This window comes from Aphelocoma coerulescens, chromosome 20 (assembly GCF_041296385.1).
Source record: "Aphelocoma coerulescens isolate FSJ_1873_10779 chromosome 20, UR_Acoe_1.0, whole genome shotgun sequence".
In the NCBI taxonomy this organism is placed as follows: domain Eukaryota; kingdom Metazoa; phylum Chordata; class Aves; order Passeriformes; family Corvidae; genus Aphelocoma; species Aphelocoma coerulescens.
This window is the reverse complement of record NC_091033.1, coordinates 16,182,390-16,191,322: the sequence shown is the minus strand read 5'-3', so window position 1 is coordinate 16,191,322 and position 8,933 is coordinate 16,182,390. Positions and strand designations below refer to the sequence as shown.

The window sequence follows — 8,933 nt, the reverse complement described above, 5'->3', positions numbered from 1 at the left end:
GTGTGAAACAGAATATTTGGGAGAGGTAAGAAAGCTCAGGCGAATCCCTGCCGTGTCCAAATGCTCTGCTGGAGCAGGCTGCACCTCAGCGGTGCGGCTGTCAGCACAGGGATCAGCAATCAGCGCTTGGATGCATCCATCCGTGCCGGGAAGAGCAGGAATCCGCTGAGCGGCAGCCAGGGGTCCCCTGCTGCAGGCGCTGCTGAGTGGGACAGGGACATTTTTGTGACTGCCGAGCAGTGAACGGCAAAAATGGACAATTTCCGTTCCTGTCTCCGGGAAAAGCAGCAGGGATCAGGCCAGGGAGGAGGTCACTGGCTCCGGGAAGGGATTTTTCCAAGCCGGGAATGAGTGCAGGCAGCAGAAGGAAGAAGCTCTGCAGCAGCTGCCCTGCACAGCTGGCCACAGCTGGCCTGCGGATGGCACAGCGCCTCAGCAAAGGAGGCATTTAGTGGTTTTTAGTGAAAAAACCCCTTTTTCAGTGAGTCCCCAGGTGCTGCAGGGCTGGTTGTGTCCAATCCCACAGCCCAGAGCAGAGCAGTGGGACAGAGCTGAGGCAGGAGCGCCACAGGGCTGATTTAGTCAGGATTTTTTCCTCCTTCTGGAGGAGTTCCTGGGGGTATCAAGGGTTCCCTAAACTGCCTTCCTGCTCCATTATTTTATCCAGTTCATTTGGGACCACTCAGAAAATCCTGTTCCCCTCATGTCACCTGGCACCATTTGTTATCCTTGGTTCCATCTCTAGAGCAAACAGAAACTTCTAATTTAATTTAAATGAGATTCTATAACATTCAAGCATCAATTTTTACCACCTGCTCTTCCCTTTTCCTCTTCCTCACTTTTTTCTTTCCCTTTCCCTCTTTTCTCTTTCTCTTTTTATTTTCATTTTTCTTTCTTCTTCTTTCTGTTTTTCTTGCTGTCTCTTTTTCTGTTTTTATATCTATTTTTGCGTTTAATTTTATTTTTATGTCTAATTTTTCCTTCCCTTTCCCTTCATATTCCCTTTCTCTTTCCCACCTCTTTCTTTCCCTTTCCCTTTCTCTCTCTTCTTTTTTCCTTTTTCCATTTATTTTTCCTTAAGGAAATATCTCAGCACACCAATTGTCGTTTAATGCACAACTCAAAACTTTTTGGAAGCAGTAAATTCCGTGTTTAAGCTTTGATTCTTGGACGGGGAAATCAGGAACATCCAGGCTAGAAAGAAACGTGATCCACACGTGCTGGAAGCCCTTCCCAGGCATGAACCACCTGGAATTCGTTCATGTCTTTGGGGAAGGTTTTGGATTCAGGTAAATTTAAGTCAATTGCTTCCTTGGGCAGTTTGTTTCTCTCACTAAGTCCAGGTTATTAAAGATCTGGGATGAAATTTAAGATGCAGCTTTTGTGGACAGCTCAGGATGGGAAAACAAGGAACACAAGCAAGTTTGAAGGCTGGGAAGAGCAGGTGCCTTTTTACTGAAATATTAATTGCGATTACCAAACACACACAATGGCCAGGGCAGCCCAGAATTCTGCTCGAGAAGGGGCAGTACAGCAGAACCCCCCCTGCAATGCAATAAAACACCTGGAAAAACATCTGGAGCAGTCCCAGAGGCTGCAGAAGCTGCAGGGATCCTGCAGGGGTGTGTTGGGATCTCCCCGTGCAGTAATCCTCCTGCCACCATCTATCCCCGTCATTTTAGGATTAGATGGGTAGGATGCATTCTTTAGGGGTTGAACCTTGGAATTCTTGGGGAGCAAAAGGTGCTGGGAGATGCTGCTCACCTGTGACACGTCCCCGGGTGCTGTGGGCTCTGTGCCAGAGGGCTCCAGGTGGGATTCCAGCTGGGATCATCCATAAAGCTCTTTCACAGCAGCAGGTGCCAGAATGCTTGCAGCTGGACCCTGGAGAGGGTTGGAAAGCATTGGAGCACACCAGAGTGCTGGAGTCCCAGTCCCTGGAAGTCTTCAAAAAAACCTGTGGGTGTGGCACTTGGGGCCGTAGTGGTGCTGGTTGAGGGTTGGACTCGATGACCTTTAAGTGCTTTTCCAACCTTAAAAATTCCAGGATTTTGGGATTTTTTTTCCTTCTTACCTGTACCTGGTGCTGCCTGGCCAGGCATGGGCCACTCCAACATCACACCTGGATTTTCCAGAGGGAGGTTTCTCCCCTGCAGGTCCACAGGCTGTTCCACACTCTCCCAACAGCTGCTGCAGGGAAAACAGACACTTCCCATCCATATAGTGGGAACATTGGAAAATCCTTGGCTTGGTTAGTGCTGGGATTATCAAGGAATAACTCAGGTTTCTCTACTGGGATGGAGATCATGGATCCACCATCCTCCTTTTTATGCCCTCATCATATCCCTCACCCTAAAAACATCTTATGGGGCTGGGCATCAACACATTAAAACACCAATTAAAGAATTAATTAAAGCATTAAAGCTGCTGTCACCCAGCCCTTTGCAAAGCCCCTCCCTGCAGGCACAAATTCCCTCTCTCTGCTTCTTCTTTTTCTGGGGCTGCATTTTGGAGCAGCCCAAGCTCAGGGATCAATCAGGGAATAAAGAGGATTTTTTCCCTTCACCTCTCCTTCCCCAATCTCCTGTGGCCAGGGACATTTAACAGCCCCAATTTAAATAGCTCTGATCTGCAGACAGCAGGAAAAAGCAGCTTTTTCCTCTGCTGATCCTCAGATGTGTTTTCAGTCCCTGCTAGGCAGCTCCCTAATTCCAGCCCTGTAACAAAAGGCCCATTTAAAACCCAATATTCCTATTTCAGGCAGAGCTGGGGGGATTTTTGCTGCATTTGAAGTTCCTGGAAGCCTTTGGCACTTTGCTTTCAGTGATCCTGGATCCAGCCCAGCAAGAGCTGCCCCAGATCTGGGGCAAGGTGGAAAGAAGGGAGCAGATTAAGATCCTAATCTTGATTCCATCACAGATTTTTTCATCACCTGTCCTGGTGAATCACTTTCACTTTTATTATTCCTCCTGTCCCATTCTCCATCTGGGAGATAAGATCTTCTTCCCTGGGCTTTTTTTTTAATTTTAGGTAGATTGCACTGACACCTTCTGAGGGAGGATGGGTTGACAACTGAATGGATTTTCGTAGAGGAAGCAGCTTTAAAAAGCCAGAAAAAATCTGTTTATGGCCCCATGAAAAAGAAAGTTGCTTTGAGCCGAAAACCTAAGGAGGCTTTAGGCTCTGTACAGTCCTGAATTAATGAGAGTTTCTGTTCTATTCCTAATTTTTAAAGCTTTTGCTTTTAAAGACAAAGTCCATATTAATGTTTTGTTCCAGCCATTACCTGGCCTCGAAATCGGGGACCTCAGCCGTGCTGTTCCCTAATCCCAGGGATTACCCAGCCCTTCTTTCCCTTGCATTCTAAATACCACACAAAAAAAGGGCCGAGGGGCTCATTTCAATTTTATATGCAGTGGTTTGATCTCAAAACTTCCTCGAGTGTTTCTCCATTTCTCTTTGAATCCGGGGGCGAGGGGAGCAGCTCCTTTGGAGCTGTGATTTTCCCAGATTTCCCAGGCTTTACAGGAAGGGGAGGAACCCAAGGTCGTTTCCCTCAGTCAGGAATTTTGTTGTGGGAATTCAGCTGCTCTCCAGGCAGCTCGGAAAAGTTGATTAATACATGTAGGGGCTGTGGAGAGAAGGATACAAAGGAACTTTTCCATGATTTTGGGGCTTGAAGAGGGATTGAATTTCCCTCAAAGCTGGGAAGGGCCTGAGTGGGAGCAGGTTGGGAAGTAAATGTCCAAAAGGGGAAAGATGGATTTGTTTCACATATATTGTTGGGAATAAAGTCTCAAGCTTAGTAAAAGAACAACTAGTAAATAAAGAGGCAAAGCCAGCACAACAATCTAACTCTATATCAACCCCAATTCAAGACATGTATGTGAAACTCAAACAACAATTTCATCCCCATCTCTGGTCTACCCTGAATTTCAGTGAATATCGATATAGTTTATAAATACTCCCTTTGCCTGCTACTCAGTCTTTCCCTGTCCATCCAGGGAGCAGATTACTCCATCCTTTGCTCCCAACTGCAGCTCTCCTGCCCAAATGCTGGTTCTCAGAGACACTAAGCAGAAATGTACTACAAGTGTTGACTTTTAAAGTAAAATTCTTATTACATCTGGCTAAATGATCAAAATAAATACAAATATTGATGGTCATGGTGGGAAAGCTTTTTTGGAAGAGAAAATATCCATTTTGGTAGCACAGATCCCATTTTGACAGTAATGCACTCTTTTGGGTTTGGGAATCTTGCACATCTAAGACAGCTGAAAAGTGGTATTTTGGAAGCTGATACTTGAAATTGGGCCATTTTGATATTTTTGGAACTTAATATTCTGATATTTTGAAATGGAATTATTTTGGTATTTTGGAACCTGATATTCTGCTATTTTGAAACTTGGTTTTCTGGTATTATAAAACTGGACTACTTTGGTAATTTGGGATTTGGTATTCTACTATTTTGAAAATGAGTTACTTTGGTATTTCTGAACTTTGTATATTGAAACTAGGGTACTTTTGTGTTTTTGAACTTGGTTTTCTGGTATTTTGAAACTGGGATTTTGAAACCTGGTTTTCTGATATTTTTTAACTTGGTTTTCTATTATTTTGGAACTAGGTTATTCTGGTATCTTGGAATCTGATTTTTTTTTTCGTAGGCTGTTTTTTTTTGTATTTCTGTAGGCGGGGGGAGGGTGGTATTTTGTGACATGGGCTTTCAGTTTAGTATTTTTGTAACCTGGGGGGTTGGTATTTTGTAACCCGTGCTTGGCAGGGGCCTGTGGCATCCTAGTCCAGGATCTTGGCTTCATTTGCCTTCTTCCAGTACAATTATCCTTTCATGGGAACTGTTAAATCCCAGACTGTACAATGAGACACGCTTCTCAAAAGAGAAGTAAATTCCAGCTATGGAAAACATCACTGCCACATTTAGAAGCACTTCAGCAAAGACCTTGGAAAAAGCAAAGGTGACGTGTGATTACCTGGGGCCCCAGGAAACTGAGGTGAGGGTGGGGAACAAACACACAGCAAACAGCTTCCACTGCTTCTTGCTCCAGCCACTACTGCAAGTGCAGCTTCCCTGGAATTTCATGTCCAGTGTGTCTCTTCCAAGCTCAGCAGGCGAATGAACAGGTACTCCAGGATTTACTTTGTTTGTACTTCAGGCAGCACAGACCCTCCACGAGGAACTGGAATCCAAGGGTAGATCTAAAAATGGTCCTTCCTCCCACTTACCGCTCCACACTTTCTCCTTCTGCAGGTAGGATGCAGGTGCCTCACAGAGGCAAGAAAACTGCCTTTCAATTCAGTACAAAACCTGCCTGAAAAAAAACAGGACGCCGGGACTGAGAGCCAGTAGCAATTCCTTAGTGTTTCTGTTCACAACTGTTCTCCTGCTGCTTTTCTTGACAGGGGCTTTTCTTTCAAGGTCATTCCTGTATTGTTTTATCTTGACAAATGCTTTAGAAAGTTGAGTTTCTTGAAAACTGTTTCATCCTGATGTTTTCAGTGCTGTGCTTGTCACGATCCTTTGGATGCCCTAACTGCGCATCCAATTCAGGGAACACCAACTTAACCCTGGGCTGGGAAACAAAAGACAACAAACATTTTAAAATCATCCCTGCCTTGAGGGTGTTCAGGCCCGGGAGAAAGCCCTTCCCACCACCCTCTTGGCATCTTCCCAGTCCGAGTAACTCTGGAAATGTGCATCCAAACCTGAGTTACACAGATCGGGGTGTGTTCTGCACACCAAAGATCACAGCCCCAAGCACCGGGAGCCTGAAGATGCTCTGGATTACAATTCACAGCCTTGGTGAACCCTGCAGAGTAAAGCCAAGCGGTTTCTCCTTCTCCGAGGGAGGAAAATGCATGACAGGGAGTGCTGTCCCAGCTGACCTGGCCCTCATGGGCAGCTGCGTCGCTGAACAGGATAATCCGCTGGGTCTTGCTCTGGTGCTGTAAAATACTACGTACCCTGTGGCTCTGGGGTTCAAAAGCTACTCTTAGGTCAGCAAAAAGGTCTCTGGCTTAGACAATTCACTGAATTCACTGGCAGATCCCAAGATCTGTTTCCAAGTGCATAAAAACCTACACCTACAAAAAGGTCCCAAGCACAGTGGAGTTAAAGGTGCTTTGGGCACGGGCTCCTTGAACTTCAGGGAAATGATCTCGACTCTGGCTTTGGGCTGCTCCCCCATGCAGCCTGTGTTCTCCACACCAGCCATCGTGCCTGGGAAGGCCAGGGGTTTTGGACGCCCTCTGGGAACCCCCAGCCCCCCTGCCAGTGAGAAATAACACTGTCAATGCCTGCAGCCCTCACCCCAATTTGTGTCAGTGGGTGGTTCCTGATGCGGCACTTGGGAACATGTCTAAGGGGTGGCCCTGGCAGTGCTGGGGCAGCAGTCAGACCTGATGGTCTCAAAGGGCTTTTCCAGCCTCAGGGATTCTACGGGACAGCCTGTGACTGACCCAGCTGCACAGACAGGCATGGGAAGCTGTTACACACAGATTACATTGCTGTGAGCCAGAGCACTTCAGGGCATCCTTGAGAGAGTGCAGAGAGCAGGAAAAAAATACACTGTTACACCATTTATCCTGCTCTGTGGTTTGCAAGTGGGGCATGATCACCATTTTGTTCTGTTATTTTCCTTGATAGCTCCAAGGAAAATAACTATTGAGCTGGCAATGAAGATTCCACTTTCCTGATACTCCTGGCCCAGAACCATGGCCCAGCAGGCAGCTGTGGCAATCTGAATTATTTGTGCAGTTCAGAAGCTGCACATCCCTAAACTAATCCCTTGGGAGCATGAAGTTTCCCACAGGCATGTTGTACTTCAATGTGTACTTTCAGCACACTGGGACCATTAAATCAGAATGAGGTCACTTGGTGACAGCACAGCATTATATTGGAGATATCAAGAGACTCACCGGACAACATTCACTATGGACTCTCCCTTCCCATTGTTCTGGCTGCGGCATCCTCATTTCTCACAGGTCTGTTTCAAGGACTCTCCTCAGAAAATGGATCGATGGTCCCAGTAGCAAATCCCCAAGGGCATTTTTACTCCCTGCAAACCGCAGGAATGACTGAGGACAGGTTCTGTCACAGGAAAAGCAGAGAATTGCGATGATTAGACAGCTCTCCCGGTGAGGGCTTCAGTTTCTACCTGCAGTCCCTGTGCAGCTCTGTCTTGGCCCCACCCGCCTGCTCCGAAATGCCTCCGTGGGGTTTAACTCCAGCTCTTTGGATCTGCGCATCCCCACCGACAGGCAGCACCGACAAACAGCAGGGGAGCATCAGAACAGGTACAGCCAGGGGCACACCAAGGCCATCAGGTCCTGCAGCACAGCTTCTTGTGCTTCAGGGCTTCCAGTTTTTGGTACAGATTCACTGGAATTTAACCTTGTAAAAATCATGTGGCAACAATTAATGTTAACTCAGAAATTCCAGTGCATCCCTGCACCACTGGGATTCCGGCTACTGTACAAGCTGTGAGAGGCAGTGAACAAAGCAGGACCTTACCGGTAAATCAGGTGCCAATCTGTTCAGCCAACAGCAGCTGCAAGAAAGGTACTGAGCTAGCACCTCACCAATACTACACTAAAAGAAATGCCAACACCTTGAGAATCGCTTCAGTTTTGAATTCCTTAAGCAAAACCAAAAGTGATTTTCAGATGCTTAGCCAAAGTCCATCTCATTTTAACCAATTTCTGGGACTTGTTCCCAGCCTCCTGATAATTTCCCAGCTCACACGTGGCTGCCTGCTCAGCACGGAGTCCATCCGGCACTCACAGAGCTGCTACGAGCTGAAATTCTCCCTGCTCCCCCTCTCTGGGAAACCCTGCCTCAAGCTCTGCCGCCCCCCCCACCGCCACCTCCAGGGAAAGAGGAGCTGCATCCTTGCTGTGTCCTCCCATCTCTGCACAGCTCCTGCCCTTCGGGGAAGCAGGGGGATGGCAAAGGCAGCTCTAGTGGCATCTCTGCACAGCTCCTGCCCTTCGGGGGAGCAGGGGGATGGCAAAGGCAGCTCTAGTGGCTGTTTGGTATTTTCTGACCATTTTGAGTTTTCATGAATTTCCCGGGGGTGGGGTGTGGCCAGGAGCCCGGTCCGGCACCGCGTGGCGTCGCGGGGCCCTCGTCACGCGCGGCGCTGCACGACCGGGACAGAGACGTCCTCGCCGCTGCCTGCCGCCGCACGCTCAGCTCCTGCCTACCCCCGGGACCCCATACCGAGAGACTCCACGGAAAATCGCGCTGAAAGCGCCGTGTCGGCGTCGAAATAGGGGTCGGGTTCAGGCAGCTGAATAGACGCCTTTCGGAGAAGTGGGGATCCCTGTGGCACCATATTTGGTCCTTACCCAAAAGCGCACGCGCACGGTGCCGCCACCTTTAGAAGGCCAAAAATCGGCGTGCTGACATGCTTTGGTCTTGCGTCACGTGACTTCCGCCCTTCCTCGCCATCTTGGGATTTGGCAGAAGCCGCTTCCGGCGGGGCCGCCATCTTTTGTGTGGTACGAAAAAAGGGTCCCGCTCCTCAGAAAAGTTTTTTTTCCGTCGCCTGAACCCAACCCCGACTCCGACGTCGACTCTGCTCTTGCACCATCCGCGTCCGCACACCGCAAAGCGCCGCGCAGGATCGGGCTGTAAGCGCGGGGTCGGGGTCGAGGTTGGGCTCAGGCCGGCGGGAGGACGCCTTTGTGAAGAGAAAGCTCCTGCCGTTGAGCAATTTTTCCCTTCCACGAAGCGCATGTGTGACCACCCCCCATCTTGGGAAGGACGGCGTTACCCGTGCTCAAGCCGCCATCTTGAGTGTGGCATAGGCTCACCGAGCGGCTGCAGTACGTCAGTACGTGCAGTTCTTATCACCAGGTGGCAGCAGCGACTTAAGTACCAGCCACAATCTCAGGCTGTTGGAGAGAAAAAACCT

General features: G+C 48.5%; 1 long non-coding RNA gene across 3 annotated transcripts; it reads right to left on the bottom strand.

Annotated features, from left to right (window-relative positions):
- Nucleotides 1-997: 997 nt before the first annotated feature.
- On the bottom strand, nucleotides 998-8,507 carry LOC138120936 (uncharacterized). 3 transcript variants are annotated; one of them, XR_011155995.1, is made up of 5 exons: nucleotides 8,365-8,507; nucleotides 6,934-7,105; nucleotides 4,989-5,588; nucleotides 2,075-2,190; nucleotides 998-1,884 (listed from the first exon to the last, which is right to left on the bottom strand). It is a non-coding gene; the product is annotated as an uncharacterized lncRNA (long non-coding RNA). The 3 variants fall into 3 exon arrangements; XR_011155996.1 differs by having other exon boundaries at nucleotides 998-2,242; XR_011155994.1 differs by having other exon boundaries at nucleotides 998-2,190; nucleotides 8,365-8,506.
- Nucleotides 8,508-8,933: the final 426 nt, after the last annotated feature.